Source organism: Schistocerca americana, chromosome 5 (genome assembly GCF_021461395.2).
Source record: "Schistocerca americana isolate TAMUIC-IGC-003095 chromosome 5, iqSchAmer2.1, whole genome shotgun sequence".
In the NCBI taxonomy this organism is placed as follows: domain Eukaryota; kingdom Metazoa; phylum Arthropoda; class Insecta; order Orthoptera; family Acrididae; genus Schistocerca; species Schistocerca americana.
Window position 1 is genome coordinate 195,630,046 of NC_060123.1, and position 17,831 is coordinate 195,647,876.

Consider the following 17,831-nt stretch of genomic DNA (forward strand, 5'->3'; position numbering starts at 1 on the left):
TCACCCTCTCAAAAGCTTTGGATGTACTCTTTCCACCTACCCGCTCCCTCCTCTGCTTCTAAGATTGGAATTTCCTTTCCACTTTTAATGTTACCACCCTTGCTTTTAATTACGCCGAAGATTATTTTGTCTTCCCTATATACTAAGTTAGTCCTTCCGACACTCATTTCTTTTTCAGTTTCTTCACATTCTTCTTGTAGCCAATTAGTCTTAGCTTCCCCACGCTACCTATTTTCTTCATCCCTCAGCTATTTGTATTTCTGTATTCCTTAATTTTCCCAAAACATTTTTGTACTTCCTTCTTTTATTGATCAACTGAAGTATTTCTTCTGTTACGCATGGTATCTTTTACCTATATTTTTCTCTGCAAGTTTGTAAGAATCCGGACTCTTACTAAACTTCGAGAAATATCTCAGTTCAGCCGCTGAGTCCATAGATGGAGGTATGAGGAAGGTACAGTTTCCCTGGCCATGCTTTCCCAACCGAGGGTTGCGATAATTGAGCCAACTCGTCCTAGAACTGCATTAGTGAGCCGTCATTTAGGAATTATTCCTGCTGTTACGCGGAGATGATCTCGCAGTTTTATGTCCCCTTGCAGAGTCGTAGCAGCGTCGTCGGATTCTGAAAGTGCAATATACTGTCCATGTTTCACGTAATGAAATGCGAAGAAGTCTTTTGCGCAAATAATTTGTACACGGGGGTGCGAATATGGTGGGTTTATTTAAGAAACACGATAAAATTAACCTGTTAGAATCGATTATATGCTAACTATTATGGTATGAGAGCATGACTAGATCCCATTGATGACTGTCGGTTATGGTGCACAGTCTGTAATTTGAACGTTCAGTCGGTGCAATTCGTGTAAGATCATATCTCTTCAGTTATATCAAAATTATTCTTTCATTTACTAATATCAACCTTTCACAGCATTGTAAAATTACAGATAGATGTGTTTATGACCCAGAAACTCTTCCTAATATCTGAGGAGCAAATGACAACATTTGTTAGGGAATATTTATTAATAAGAATTACCTGATTCGCACCAGAATAAATTTACGATCCCTGTATATCTCTCTCTGTTCACGTCACGATCGATTTCTGCATCAGTACCTTATCCCACTGGCTCTGAAAGCGCCAGGCGGCCAACAGCCTCCGCTATCCAATGTGGGAACCTACCGCTCGCTTCTTAGTCCGTATGAGGTGCAGTGCCCATACATTTACTTCACGTATGTGAAACAGCGGAACTGAAAATAAAGTAAAATGTGCTCTTACCTGCAAATAATGGGTACCTTAGAACTTTTGTGATTGCTTTCTCTAGAGATGTCCATACCTCTTCAACTGTACTGTCCATCAGCAATTCCTTATTGCAGTACTATAGCCTTCAAGAATTTCAAACGTATCTCTTCATTCCTTAGTACTTTCGTGCTCCACTCCTTTGCGTATTGATTCTTCCCGAGCAATCGCTTAAGCTGTAGCTTGCTCTTTGTCTCTAGTAAACTATCTGAATCTATGTATGATCCTAAGTACGCTTTACAATCGAATATCCAGTTTTGAAAGCTTTGTCTGACCTTGAAGTAGTCTCACTGAAAACTTCCTGTATCTCCTGGCATTTTCCAAGCATAACTCCTGTTCATGTGATTCTTGAGGAGTATTAGCTATTATTAGCTGAAATTTATTACCGAATTCAATTAGTCTTTCCCCTCTCTCATTCCTGTACCAAGGCCAAATTCTCCCGTAACGCCTTCTTCTGCTCCTTCCCCTACAACCGCATTCCTGTCCCACACGACTATAAGATTTTCATCCTCCTTTACATATTGCGTTACCCATTCAGAATCCTCATATCTCTTCTTCCTCTTCTCCTTGTGACGTCGGCATGTGTACTTGAACTGTCACCGTCAGTGTTGGTTTGCTGTCAATTCTAATGAGAACAACCCTGCCAGTGAAATATTCGCAGTCACACACTCTGTGCCCTATATTCCTATTCATAACGGATCCTACTCCCGTTGTGCTGTTTTCTGCTGCTGTTGATATTACCCTGTACTCATCTGATCAGATCTCCTTTCCAGTTTACTTCACTGTCCGCCACTATATCTAGATTGAACCTTTGCATTTTCCTTTCCAGATTTCCTATGTTCCGTAAGACATTCAAACTTCTTACATTCCACATTCCACCTCATAGAATATTGTCCTTTTGTTGGTTATTCAGTCTTTTTCTCATGGTCATCTCGCCATTTCGCAATCTCTTCATGGAGATACGAATGGGGAACTATTTTCAAATCTTTTGCCAGTGGAAGGATCATCATTATAATTTTTCTATTTAGACCACATGTCCTGTGGATATACATTACATGTCTTCAATGCAGCGGTTGCCTTCTGCTTCTAAATGTCGTTGATCATTGTTGATTCTTTCACAATTTAGGGGCAGTTTTCCACCCGAAGAGCAAGACAGTGTGTCCTGAACCTCTGTTCGCTCCTCCGCCCTCTTTGACAAGGACGTTGGCAGACTGAGGGTGACTTCTTATGCAGGAAGTCTTCGTCCGCCAATGCTAATTAGTATTTAAAATTTAAGCGGCGGTGGCGTTCTAACCCAGTACCGAAAACGTTTTGATTCTGATTAGTTCTTTACTAATTAAGCATTCCTCACAGTAATCCAGTACAAAACCACATTCTCCCGTCATTTATAGTTCACACATAGTTGTTCTATGCTAATAAATCGATTGAAAAAATTCAACATCTTTAATCACTTGGTATCAAACGTTCTTTACTCCAACTTCAAACCTTTTTTCACTGACAGTAACTGATACGCACAAACACTGATATTCATACGTCTGATGTCCATAACATTTCTTACTTACTTTCTTTTTCTTTGTCTTCTTTCACCTTCCTCAATCTGTCCATTCCTTTGAATTTACACAGATGTCAGTCTCTCTAGGCATAACACCCATACAACAGAATGTGTGCGTGAACAACACTTACATACGAAAACATCTCAGGCAACATAGCTAAAATTAATTAAAGAAACAGAGAAACAATCATACAGATAAGAGAGCCAGAAAACTGTTGTCACTGAATACAGTTGATTTCAGTACAATTTTGGTTTTGTTATGCTGCTTGCTGTTGCAGATTGGCGCAAGATATGTCTGAAGAAAGGTAGACATTCTCTGAGTCACTTTTTGTATTTATTTGAGTTACAGGTTGTACAAGCCGTCCTTAACCCCAACTTTTAGCAGAATAAGAGAAAAGGGTGCGATAGCTCGAAGTTGATAGTAATGTACAAATAATAAATTAAAGAAAAACGTTACGAAGCAATTCGTACCTAATTACTGCAAAGTGTAGACTGCCAAGAGGGAAAAGATTCACTTAAAATTACGGATGTTGTGGCACTGGAGATTTTGGGAATTTATGCACGTATTGTCAACTGGATGTCCACATGCCCTAACGTCCTCGTGTGATGAAAGCAATCTACATAACATGAAAAAATTTGAAATGAGGACCTAAACAAATTACAATTTAAAATGATTGTTCTTAAAATATGAGAAGTAATTCAAAAACTATTATGCAAAAACTAAAACTTGTAAGATTATGGAAATAAACAAAAAAAACCCATCAAGCGCATTGACCGTCTAACGCGATCAATGTTTGTATTTTATGTCAGATTAGGATCAGTTTCTTACTATCATACACTGTTCTCGCGTTTTCTTAAATGTTGCATCTGATGATGGCTTACAATAGTATTCGAAAGTGTTAATCCAAATAAACATATTTAAAATGCTCTCGCAGGTAACCTCTTGAGTGCGAGGTGGCAAGTTCAAGCTTTAATAATGCTCATTTGAAAGTGAAGCGTTAACAATTATGAAAAGAAAAATACGAACTGCTAATGATTCACCGCGTGCATCAGGAGGGCGACAGAATGTGAGTCCCGGGAGGTACAGAGATCAACCTTCTGTGCAATGTATGAATTATATTTCAAAAAATTGACGTTGTCGACATTGAAGAAATGTTCAAAACAAACCATTAACTCGCACGACGAACACGAAATGAAAACTGGTGCTCCACAGTGACCACAAAGGTTCGCACCATCAAGATTGAAGGCGAACTGCTTCACAGCCAGAAACCGTACAAGACGTCCAGCTAGGTATCCACTCTTAAGGAGAATTACATTGGTGTAGTAGGCTGATCAGAACTGGTGGAATGTGGTTGCGTGCAGCTGAATCCGAAACAGTCTGTCGTGGAGCTTATCGCGGAACTGGCTATTCTTTAAGGAGTTGCGGCAGACAGCAAGGACAAAACAAACATTCACAGACTGAATACATTTAGTTGCTCAGGTGGTATGCATTTCAATGTCATACACTTTTCAGAAACGATGGTTTCCTCAAAAAATAGTATTTTCTATGCAGACCAGAAATGAAGCGAAAGGAAATTATTTTGACCAGTTACTGGCCAAAAGCAGTGCTCGTATCATAGTCGTAGTTCTTGTATGCCCATCTTACCAGTCATGCTTGTTGTGACGTGAATATTCCCTACTGGCCTCGCAAGATCACGCACATGAAAAAGAGTTGTAGGGGGCAGAGCACCAGCTTCTGGCAGCAAAAGAAATATGTTTCCAGCTGATTTACCATCCAGATTAACAGTCACTATAATTGTATACTAATGTGATCTCGATACAACTGTCTTGGTACCTGTAATTTACAGGGTTTCTTTCATATGCATTTCCTCTTCCAATCCTGATTAGTCTGATCTGAAAGTAAATTCCTATCTGAATGATGGGACAACTTCGTTTATTTCATCTATAAATTTTTGTCCTGATTCTAGAGCTTACTGCGCATCGTCAAGTTGAGGCTTTAATTGAATATCCGTTATCGTATCTCTTCCAGTTCTGTAGCAACCATCCATGCTTCCACTGAATCTATTTCCCGTGTAGTTTGATGTGCACAACGCAGTAGGCCACTTTCATGCATATCCTGTAAACTGTATCGAGCACCTTTGAAATTCGCAAACTCCAATTTTTGTACCAAGTGCGCTTTGTCCTCCCTTCAATTTCCGTAGTTTCTCTTCTACACTACACGGTCATATTGCTGTCACCTTATTCTAAATCTGTTTGAGACGCCCGCTAAACTCACTGGGCAGAACAGGTGATTAGGATTGTGGAAAGGGCCAAATAAGTTTGTGATCAGTTTCACCTTAATATTGCAATTTATTGTAATTTAATAACACATTTACCACCAAAGTGACATATAGCCGAACTTTCACAACTACGAGTTTCGAAATGCAATTCTTTCACTGCTGAAGACCTCCAAACAAGATATCTTAAAAAACAACAAGATAAAAATGCAGTTAAAATAGCAAATAAAATTATATATATATATATATATATATATATATATATATATATATATATATAATGGGCGCCTCCAGCCGTCTGTATTGCACCTTGTTTATGTTTGTCTATCCACCCCTGCCTTGAGGCTAACTGTTATAAATATACAGGGTGAGTCACCTAACGTTACCGCTGGATATATTTCGTAAACCACATCCAATACTGACGAACCGATTCCACAGACCGAACGTGAGGAGAGGGGCTAGTGTAATTGTTTAATACAAACCATAAAAAAATGCACGGAAGTATGTTTTTTAACACAAACCTACGTTTTTTAAATGGAACCCCGTTAGTTTTGTTAGCACATCTGAACATATAAACAAATACGTAATCAGTGCCGTTTGTTGCATTGTAAAATGTTAATTACATACGGAGATATTGTAACCTAAAGTTGACGCTTGAGTACCACTCCTCCGCTGTTCGATCGTGTGTATCGGAGAGCAGTGCAACATACATCGCGTTTCTACAGAACGATCCGCCAACGTTGCTCGAAAATGTCCCACTGAAAACGCATCGACGTATGTGGTATCAGCATGACGGTGCACATGCACATTCCGCAATTAACTCTAGGCTGACCTTTGACAGGATGTTCGACGGGCGTTTCATAGGACGTGGAGGACGCATAAATTGGCCAGCCCGTTCTCCTGATCTTACACCTCTGGACTTCTTTCTATGGGGTACGCTAAAGGAGAATGTGTACCGTGATGTGCCTACAACCCCAGAGGATATGAAACAACGTATTGTGGCAGCCTGCGGCGACATTACACCAGATGTACTGCGGCGTGTACGACATTCATTGCGCCAGAGATTGCAATTGTGTGCACCAAATGATGGCCACCACATTGAACATCTATTGGTCTGACATGTCGGGACACACTCTATTCCACTCCGTAATTGAAAGCGGAAACCACGTGTGTACGGGTACCTCACCCCTCGCTCGCGACCTGTACTCCCTTACGACAGACAACAACCGGGAAGTAATAGCATTCGAGCAAAGACACTACGAGAGGGGATATATCGGTACGCGCTACTAACGCCACTCAGGGTCAGGTAAAGCAGCAACTCAGTGACAGCAGTAATTTAAATTAAAGCAGTGAGGTGGAAGTACGTTAAAAACGGGGTGTAAAATACATTATGGCAGGAACACGAACCACGCACGGGTCACTGTTCATTTTTTTTTTTTTTTTTACTTTGCTGTGGATCACATTACATGTGTGTGATCAGTACCCGATCCTTAGACATCATTTGCCTTTTTCTACGTATCACCGGAGACGGGATTTGTGGCTCGCTCTTCTGCAAATATGATGAACTATATGGCTCGACACCTGTTTCAGTGTAACTTTTAATCATTCCACTCCTAATGTACTCGTATGCCGTCCGCACAGTCGAGCAGATACGATACCATACAGCCCACTTACTCTTCTTCCAGAAACGCTAATATTTCATTTGCCACTTCTTTCTCACTCTGGGATATTCCTTGGGTTCCATTCTGGTGAAATTGAGCTTCAGCAACTGTTGTTGTAGATATAATCCAATGCCTGCTTTGTTTATCATTGACTTTGCTCTACTTTGTATTAACACCACTAACACAACAACACTGTTATGGGTTCCTCGTCGACTAAGCATTTAAACTACGCTCAGTAGCACCATACTGTGTTCACGACTAGATACCTGCAATCCCGCTCCCTGTTGCCGTTACCTTGGTAGGTTGATATGGGGGAAGGGCACCAAACAGAGAGATCATCCGTCTCATCGGATTGGGGAGGGATGGCGAAGAATATCAGCCATGCCCTTTCAAAGAAGCGATTTAGGGAAATCAGAGAAAAGCTAAATGAGGACGGCCGGACGTGGGTTTGAACCGTCGTCGTCCCGAATGCGCGAGTCCACTGATAGACGGTATGTGGGGCGTCGAATGCCATAAACATCATTGGCGTTTTGCGACTTCGCTCTCAATGGATTTCTTGTCGGTACGCTCAGACTTCATGTGTTCCATTATGTAGCCTCAGTCTGATCTAATTTTCTTTACGTGACTTTTTTAAGTGGTCTTTTCGTCCACTTACATTGGCTTGCCTCTTTGTAGAGGGAAAAGTCTTACATCAATACAGAGCAACTCAAATGTGGAACGTACTGTTTCTCCATTTATGCAGGTCGGAATACCGATTACGTAAAAATTGTCGTAAGTGACACATCGCCGTCAGATAGATGTTATTGTAAGAACACTACAAAACCAGTCTCAGAAACAATTTACTTAGATACCTCCGAGATAGAATGGACGACAGCCTTAGAAATAGTCAACCAAATGTAGAGCCCAATTAAATAATGAAAGTTTTAAGTAGAATTATTGGACCCTTTGTCGTAACAGACATCCAACACACAGCCGACATGTCATATAGGGGAGTAACGTTTCTTCACACAGCAGAGACTGAGCTGACAGAACGGCGTTTCTCGTGAACTAAGTTATATAGTGACAATTTATTTACAACGATTCCGTTTGTCATCCGCTTACACACACACACACACACACACACACACACACACACACACACACACACACACACAAAAGTGTGTCCTATATGTATGACATGACAAAAGTGTCAGAGATGATTTTACCTATTGGTATATCCCTCACATTACATACACACACACAGATATATATATATATATACGCACTGTTATATATATATATATATATATATATATATATATATATATATATATATATATATATATATATATGTGTGTGTGTGTGTATGTACCAGTGCGTGTGTGTGTTGGAGTGTTTGTGTGTGCGTGTAATCTGATGGATATACTAATGAGTGAAGTCACTTCTCGTATTTTTGTCCAATCTCAGTAAATACAGGGTGATTCTGTGATGATGTTATAAACTTTCAGACGAGGTGAAGGAGGGTATGTCTCCAGCTATGGTAAAGGACCCTGATCCGGGAGGACCCTAGGCGAAATTTATAATGAAAATCGTTCTCATATCTCTCATAGTGGCCTACGTATACCGGTACTGCTGCTCCTAAGATTTCTGGGTAGATGGTAGCATGAGTGAAAACAAGAAAAAAATCATAGGTTAACAGCTGTAAGCACTTGTTATTCAATACTGTGAAAACCATTTCTTCTAGTTTCGTTCTCAAATTTTTGGAGGAGGTAGTATGGATCATAACAAGAAAAAAAATTCCAGTAAGTAAGGGCTTTAAAATGCATTCCTTAAAACATATAGGGAATTGTAACACTATGCGATCGAAAGTATCCGGACACCGTCAAAAACATACGTTTTTCATATCAGGTGTATTGTGGTGCCACCTACTGCCAGGTACTCCATATCAGTGACCTCAGTAGTCATTAGATATCGTGCGAGAGCAGAACGGGGCGCTCCGTGGAACTCAAGGACTTCGAACGTGATCAGATGATTGGGTGTCAATAGTGTCATACGTCTGTACGATAGATTTTCACACTACTAAACATCCCTAGGTCCACTGTTTCCGATGTGACAGTGACGTGGAAACGTGAGGGGACACGGTAAAGCACAAAAGCGTACAGGCCGACCTCATCTGTTGACTGACGCAGACCGCCGACAGTTCAAGACAGTCGTAATAAGAAATCGGCGGATATCTATCCACAGGAATTACAAACTGCATCAAGATCCACTGCAAGTACTATGACAGTTAGGCGGGACGTGAGAAAACTTGGATTTCATGGTCGAGCAGCTGCTTATAAGCCACACATCCCGCCGGTGAATGCTAAGCGACACCTCGCTTGGTGTAAGGAACGTAAAAAATCGACGATTGAACAGTGGAAAAACGTTGTGTGGAGTGACGAATAACGGTACATAACGTTGCGACCCGATGGCACGGTGTGAGTATGGCGAATGCCCGGTGAACGTCATCTGCCAGCGTGTGTAGTGCGAACAGTAAAATTCGGAGGTGGTGGTGTTACGGTGTGGTCATGTTTTTCGTGGAGGGGGCTTGCATCGCTTGTTCTTTTACGTGGCATTATCGCAGCACAGTCCTACACTGATGTTTTAAGCACCTTCCTGCTTCCCACTGTTGAAGAGCAATTCGAGGATGACGACTGCATCTTTCAACACGATCGAGCACCTGTTCATAATGCGCAGCCTGTGGCGGAGTGGTTACACAACAATAGCAGCCTTGTAATTTACTGGTCTGCACAGAGTCCTGAATTGACTCCTACAGAACACCTTTGGAATGTTTTGGAACGCCGACTTCGTGCCAGGCCTCACCGACCGACATCGATACCTCTTCTCAGTGCAGCATCCCCGGGAAGAATTGGCTGCCATTCCCCAAGAAACCTTCCAGTGTGTGTTTGAACGTATGCCTGTAAGAGTGGTAAGAGTGGAAGCTATCATCAAGGCTAAGGGTGGGCCACCGCCATATTGAATTCCAGCATTATCGATGAAGGGCGCCACGAACTTGTAAACAATTTTCAGCCACATTTCCGGATACTTTTGATCACACAGTATATCTAGGCTTCTGTGAAACACATCCCTTGCGAGCCCACATTATCCAAACACTTTTTACTTGTCTTGGTCCGTACTACGACTTCCCAGAACATGGAAAGCAGGGAGTTTCAAGTAAATGAGGTCCACTGCCAGAGGTGTCAGAACGATTCTCGGTTATAACTTTCGAAATGTTCAAATGTGCGTGCAATCTTATGGGACTTAACTGCTAAGGTCATCAGTCCCTAAGCTTACACACTACTTAACCTAAATTATCTAAAGGACAAGCACACACACCCATGCCCGAGGGAGGACTGGAACCTCCGCCGGGACCAGCCGCACAGACCATGAGTGCAGCGCCCCAGACCGCTCGGCTAATCCCGCGCGGCTATAACTTTTGACCCGACGGTTTCTCGACCATGGTCCTTTACCTCCAATTCACACGTTTACCTTTGTCCATCATCTTTGAAAGATTGTGTTATCATCACGGAATCAACCTGTACATTACACAATGAAAGAAAGTGGTATTGAGGTAATAACAGGCATTTTTTCTTCTTTTTGTTACGGTGTCGTACTTTGTTGTATGCGCTTCGTTGTCTCGCTTGTTCTTTGACTTTCCATTATTTTCCATTTCAGGCCATGGGTGGTAACCTCTTGTGTCTAACGTGGAGCCACTGCTATATCCACAGTCTTGTTTTCATTACATTAGCGAAATGATTATCAGCATCGTGTGGACCGTTTCCTTTTATGACAGTTTCCAATATCAGTTTCACAGCATTCACTGACAGCAGAACAGATGTTCACGTAAAGTCCCCTCCCCCCGCTCCGCCCCCCACCCTATCAGAACCGTTCCTCTTATAATCTACTAACGTATGTCCTCATCCCCCTGCATCAGCAGACTACTCCACGTTCATTCCCACGTGTGCATCGGTGCATTCCCCCGCACAGCAGAGCCGGTTTCTCACACAGCGGCAGAGGCGGTCACGTGCACACGAGCGCGCGCGCGCGCCGCCCCCGCATACGGATGCGGTGGCAGCAGAGGCGCCTGCGGCGGCGCTATTACGCAGATCGGCGCCGCTGGCGCCTGGCGCCGGTCAAGCACGGGCGTCGGTGTAGCGGCGGGCCGGCGCTGCGCTGTGCGGGCGCTCGGCGGTGCCGGCTAATTGGCTAATTCGCTAATTTCGGCTCTCTGTGTTTGCTAATGATGCCGACAGGCGCCGCCACTGCCGCTGCTCTGGGCTGCCATAATTTTCGCGTTGCTGCCTCTGGCCCCGTGGTCCGTCTGCCGAAACTGCAACAATGCCTGTCAGTCGCCCGACAGCGCCGGCCGATAGATACCGCCTCCGCACAGGCACTGGCTACACCGTTAAGTGGTGACGTAATTTCGCAGCTTCCTTCCACAAGTTTAATAAATACATCTAAACATAACAGAGACTTCAATCATGAATAATACACTGAAACGCCAAATGAACTGGTATAGGCATGCATATTCAAATACACAGAAACTTAAACAGGCAGAATACGGCGCTGCGGTCGGCAACGCCTATACAGGGTGTTACAAAAAGGTACGGCCAAACTTTCAGGAAACATTCCTCACACACAAATAAAGAAAAGATGTCATGTGGACATGTGTCCGTAAACGCTTAATTTCCATGTTAGAGCTCATTTTATTACTTCTCTTCAAATCACATTAATCATGGATTGGAAACACACAGCAACAGAACGTACCAGCGTGACTTCAAACACTTTGTTACAGGAAATGTTCAAAATGTCCTCCGTTAGCGAGGATACATGCATCCACCCTCCGTCGCATGGAATCCCTGATGCGCTGATGCAGCCCTGGAGAATGGCGTATTGTATCACAGCCGTCCACAATACGAGCACGAAGAGTCTCCACATTTAGTACCGGGGTTGCGTAGACAAGAGCTTTCAAATGCCCCCATAAATGAAAGTCAAGATGGTTGAGGTCAGGAGAGCGTGGAGGCCATGGAATTGGTCCGCCTCTACCAATCCATCGGTCACCGAACATGTTGTTGAGAAGCGTACGAACACTTCGACTGAAATGTGCAGGAGCTCCATCGTGCATGAAGCACGTGTTGTGTCGTACTTGTAAAGGCACATGTTCTAGCAGCACAGGTAGAGTATCCCGCCGATCAATTGCTTCGAACATCTTCCTGTCGGGACACCTTCGTTCTGGAAATCTGTCTCGATACAAACGTACCGCGCCACGGCTATTGCCCGTGCTAATCCATACATCAAATGGGCATCTGCGAACTCCGCATTTGTAAACATTGCACTGACTGCCAAAACACGTTCGTGATGAACACTAACCTGTTGATGCTACGTACTGATGTGCTAGATGCTAGTACTGTAGAGCAATGAGTCGCATGTCAACACAAGCACCGAGGTCAACATTACGTTCCTTCAATTGGGCCAACTGGTGGTGAATCGAGGAAGTCCAGTACATACTGACGAAACTAAAATGAGCTCTAACATGGAAATTAAGCGTTGCCGGATTCATGTCCACATAACATCTTTTCTTTATTTGTGTGTGAGGAATGTTTCCTGAAAGTTTGGCCGTCGCTTTTTGTAACACCTGTATAACTGTAATCAAATGTGTATATACAGGAGCAGTTGTTAGATCCCTTACTGCCGCTACAATGGCAGGTTATCAATATTTGAAAGTGATACAGTAAGCGCATGAGCGATGGAACACAGCATCTCCGGGGTAGCAATGAAGTGGGGATTTTCTCACACGACCATTTCACGAGTGTACCGCGAACATCAGGAATCCGGTAAAACATCAAATCCCCGACATCGGCGAGGCCGGGAAAAGATTCTGCAAGAACGGGACCAACGACAACTGAGGGAGAACCGTTCAACGTGACAGAAGTAAAACCCTACCGAAAATTGATGCAAATTTCAATGCTAGGCTATCAACAAATGTCAGCATGCGAACTATTCAACGAAACGCCATTGATATGGGCTTTCGGAGCCGAAGGCCCACTCGTGTACCCTTGATGACTGCCAGCCGTGTGGCTGAACGGTTCTAGGCGCTACTGTCTGTAACCGCGCGACCGCCACAGTCGCAGGTTCGAATCCTGCTCGGGCATGGATGTGTGCGATGTCCTTAGGTTAGTTAGGTTTAAGTAGTTCTAAGTTCTAGGGGACTGATGACCTCAGAAGTTAAGTCCCATAGTGCTTAGAGCCATTTGAACCTTGATGATTGCACAACGAAAGGCTTTGCGCCTTGCCTGGGCCCATCATCACCGACGTTGGACTGCTGATGACTATAAACATGTTACCTGGTCAGACGAGTGTCGTTTCAAATTGTATCCAGCGGTTTGAAGTGTGCGGGTATGGAGAAAACCTCATGAATCCACAGGCCCTGCATGTCAGCCGGGGTGTGTTCAAGCTGATAGAGGCTCTGAAATGGTGTGGAGCGTGTGCAGTTGGAGTGACATGGGACCCCTGATATGTCTAGGTACCATTCTGACAGGTTCAGAATGGTTCAAATTGCTCTGAGCACTATGGGACTTAACTGCTGAGGTCATCTGTCCCCTAGAACTTAGAACTACTTAAACCTAACTAACGTAAGGACATCACACATATCCATGCCCGAGGCAGGATTCGAACCTACGACCGTAGCGTTCGCGTGGTTCCAGACTGTAGCGCCTAGAACCGCTCGGCCACCCCGACCGTCCTCTGACAGGTGACACGTACGTAAGCATCCTGTCTGATCACCTGCGATGTTCATGTCCATTGTGCTGGGTAGTTCTAGCAGGACAATGCGACACCCCACACGTCCAGCATTGCTGCAGAGTTTCTCTGCCGGTTTCAAACACTTATGCTGGCCACCAGACTGCAGAGACATGAACATTGTCGAGCACATCTGGGATGCTTTGCAGCACGTGGTTCAAAAGAGATTCTTCACCCACTCGTACTCTTACGGATTTATGGATAACCCTACAGGATTCATGTTATCAATACCCTCAAGCATTACTTCAAACATTAGTCGAATCCATGCCATGTCGTGTTGCGGCACTTCTGCATGCCCGCGGAAGCCCTATTCGATATTCGGCTAGAAAAGTCCCCTTTGAAATATTATACAAAACGGTGCTTAAACTGACACACAATATTTTTAGCGCAACGCAATCTGACTTTCAAAAGTCCCTACAAAAGAATGACCCTGACTAACATTAACCTATACCTTTCACAAATCACTTACCTCACCAAAAATCTTCGTTACTCGAACTACTGCAATACAGCGAGCGTCACTACTGCCAGCTAAATAAAAGATTCAAACTACTGAAGGCACTAACTACTAATAGGCATAGTTAGCAAATGAAAGATTTTAATAGAGAACAAACAATGTGTTTACCTTAATAGTATTGAAAAATCATAATATACATAGCAGTTAATTACATCCAGTCTTACAAATTTCAAAACTCCGCCATTTCTCTCCCCACATCCACCACTGCTGGCGGCTCACCTCCAACTGCGCAACGCTACGCGCTGTTCACATCCAGCTGCCCAACATTACAATGGCAGACAACAATGCAAACTAGCCACAGACTGCACACAGCACAGCCAGTGATTTTCATACAGAGCGCTACGTAACGTTGCCAATAAGAAAACATAAACAGCCTACTTACAGGCTCGTGTACCAATTTCTTTGGCTCTTCAGTGTATATGCTGTTTCCCTATCTACAACAGTCTGCCAAAGCTGGTATTACTTTTCGATACCACCACTATAGAAATCACGTGATTTTTAGGCGAAGACCTTATCTAGCTATGTTTGGAGCGCATTTTCATCCGGAAAGGATGTACCTTGAATGTTTTTCTATAGCGATGAAGGTGAAAATCTGAGGGTGCAAGATCAGGTGAATAAGGTGGGTGTGGAATGACTTCCCAACCCAACGTGTTTTTTGTCACTCTAGCCGAAGGGGGGGGGGGGGGGGGCATTTTCTTCGATTGCGTCTGCGAGAAGACTCATTTGTTTCAATAAATGTCAGCAGTGATGGTTACACCTCTGAGAAGCAATTTGTAGTACACTACACCGTCGCTCTTCCAACAGATGCATCACATTGCCTTTTTGTACATGCGCGCAAGTCTTCGTACGTGGAGTTGCTGCTTTGTTTGGGGTCGCGCGGGGTAACCGCGCTGTCTCGGGCGCCTTGTATCAGTTGTTTGAACGCATTTCGAACATTTTAACATTTTATTACTACTGAACTGGAGTAGTGGTGCTTTCTTCTTGTTACTTCGTTCTTCGCAAAGACTTTACGTACTCTAGCAAAGTTCACTTTCGTTGTTCGCCACATTTTTCCCTTGTTGCTTTTTCCGTTTGTTTTTCTTTACGCGTACGATTTTTACGGATTTTCTGAACTGTCATCGATTGCAAATGTCGTCTTGTATGATACCCGCTTATTTAATACCTTCTATGTTGCAGTGATCCGTTTTGTCCTTTGTTACCATCTTGAAAATTTGTCTTGTGACGCTCTTCCTTTTAATCCTTTGAATATAACCATCTAGTTTAATCTTTTGTCTCCTAAAGGTGTCCGTTATTGTTTCCATTCGTAAATCTCTCTGGAAGGCCTCTTCAGTCAAATTCCTTCACCAAAAACTGGTTCGAGTATTTTTCTTTTCTGCTTTCCAAACACTCTTATTTTGTTTGACTATGAATCACCATAGTTTCCGTCGCATAGAGTGCTTCTGATAGAACTACTGTGTTGTGAAGTCCTGCTTTTGTATTGACAGAGAGAGATTTTTAATTGTAATTACTCCACTACAGTTTACACGCGTTTTGTAATTTTGAGATTTCTTCTTCATTGGTTGTTGTGTTCAGTACTGACGGTTGGGTGAACTTTCAGAGATATTTAAAGTGCGCAACTTGTGACATCTCCCCAAACTGGTTAACAAAGGGCAGATTATTTGCGGGCTTGCTTTCCATGTATTGATATTTTATCATAAGGTTATTGTATGCCAGTTTACTATGAGATTTCGTGAGGGAAAGTTAGAGTTCCCCTCTATTGTCGGTGAGAACAGCGAAATCGCCTGCGAAAGCCAGGCACTTTACGTTTATTCTCTGCTACCGCCTTGGCGAACACCGATGTGGATTTGAAATGCTTCTGATATTTCTGCTATGAATTTAACTTTGTAGGTTGTACCTGTTAAAATCCTTCGGTTAATTTCCCCGTGTGTTTCTGTAGATAGTGTATTTCTCTGGAGTACTAAGTAATGTTTGTCTATCAGATCACAAGCGTTTCTGGACATATCTTACCACTGTTTTCTACATTTAATTTGCAAAACTGATATTTGATTCCATATCTGTGCAATACAAGATCGGCTTTTACGAAATTCTAGCTGATACTCTACTACTAATGGTACTAGCTGTCGACATAACAGACCCTTTGAAAAAATTTTGAACACAACAGGGAGCATTGAAATTCCCTTGCAATTATTCGGATAGGTTTTATATCCCCTTCTGTGAAGAGGGTGAATAATTGCTCATTTCCACACTGCGGGTATTTAGTCAGTTTCCCAAACTTTTCCCCGGCCGGGGTGACCGAGCGGTTCTGGGCGCTACAGTCTGGAACCGCGCGACTGCTACGGTCGCAGGTTAGAATCCTGCCTCGGGCATGGATGTGTGTGATGTCCTTAGGTTAGTTAGGTTAAAGTAGTTCTAAGTTCTAGGGGACTGATGACCTCAGAAGTTGAGTACCATGGCGCTCAGAGCCATTTGAACCAACCAGCCAAAGTTTTGATATAGTGCTGTAACTTGCTTGTGAGAGATTACTGTCATTTAATTTCCGTATTTCTATAATGATTCCATGTTCTGCAGGAGACTTGTTATTTTTCAAAACAATTCCTATATCCTTTTCTTACTCGAGAGATGGTGGTTTTGAATTGAGATTGGACGGAGGTTTTTTAGAATCTACTTTTTCTACAAGGGGCGCACAGTTCACAAGTGAGTGAAAATATTTGTCTAAATTTCGACAGCTATTTTTGATGTTGGTTTTCAGTGATCAATCTGGCAGACGGAAGTGCAGATTAGATAAGGTTTCTACCCTATTAAGTTTCCACAAAAATGTTTGTACAAGTTTCTGGTGTTGTTGGTGATAAAATTTCGTGATTATTTTGAGTGTAACGAAGAAAGACGGGCACTGTTTGAGTTACTTTTAATAACTTCGATTTCCAGTTTCGACGTTTGATAAAGGTTATCTTCACGTACAAATGGAGTGAAAAAACGAAAAGTGCTATACCGAACGAAGCTCGCCTGACAATTCTTTCTCATTTGTATACTGTTACTGTATGCATTTTTTGTCCCCATAGCTGTGGCTAACCCAATTTCCAAAAATGGCTCTGAGCACTATGGGACTTAACTTCTCAGGTCATCAGTCCCCTAGAACTTAGAACTACTTAAACATAACTAACCTAAGGACATCACACACATCCATGCCCGAGGCAGGATTCGAACCTGCGACCGTAGCGGTCGCGCGGTTCCAGACTGTAGCGCCTAAAACCGTTCCGCCACTCCGGCCGGCTAACCCGATTTTCTTCAGTATCCTATCTTGCATGAGTATTAGTCCCGGAGCGTATGCAGGATAACTACCGTGAAGTCTGGAAAGTAAGAGAGAGATAATGGCAGAATCAAAACTGTGATTGTGCGTGATGGGTTGCGTCTGGATAGCTCAGTGAGTAAAGCACAAAATCTGCGAATGGCAAGCTGGAGTGAAAATTCGTTCTTGAAAAGCTGCAGGACGTATTTCTTCAGGTATACTTCCGAAGTTTCGTTTCACAAAAACCATCACGTTGTTGGTGTACACCACATCAACTATGAATCCAGCGTTATGCTGCAAATTTTCTAATACTGGCTCGAACAGGATATCCCAGAAGCAAGAGCCCCATTAGGAATCTCGTGGGCACCCATCAGAAATTTCGTAAGGAAGGTTCTTCCTTGGGCACAATAACGATACCTCTCTGTTATGGCAA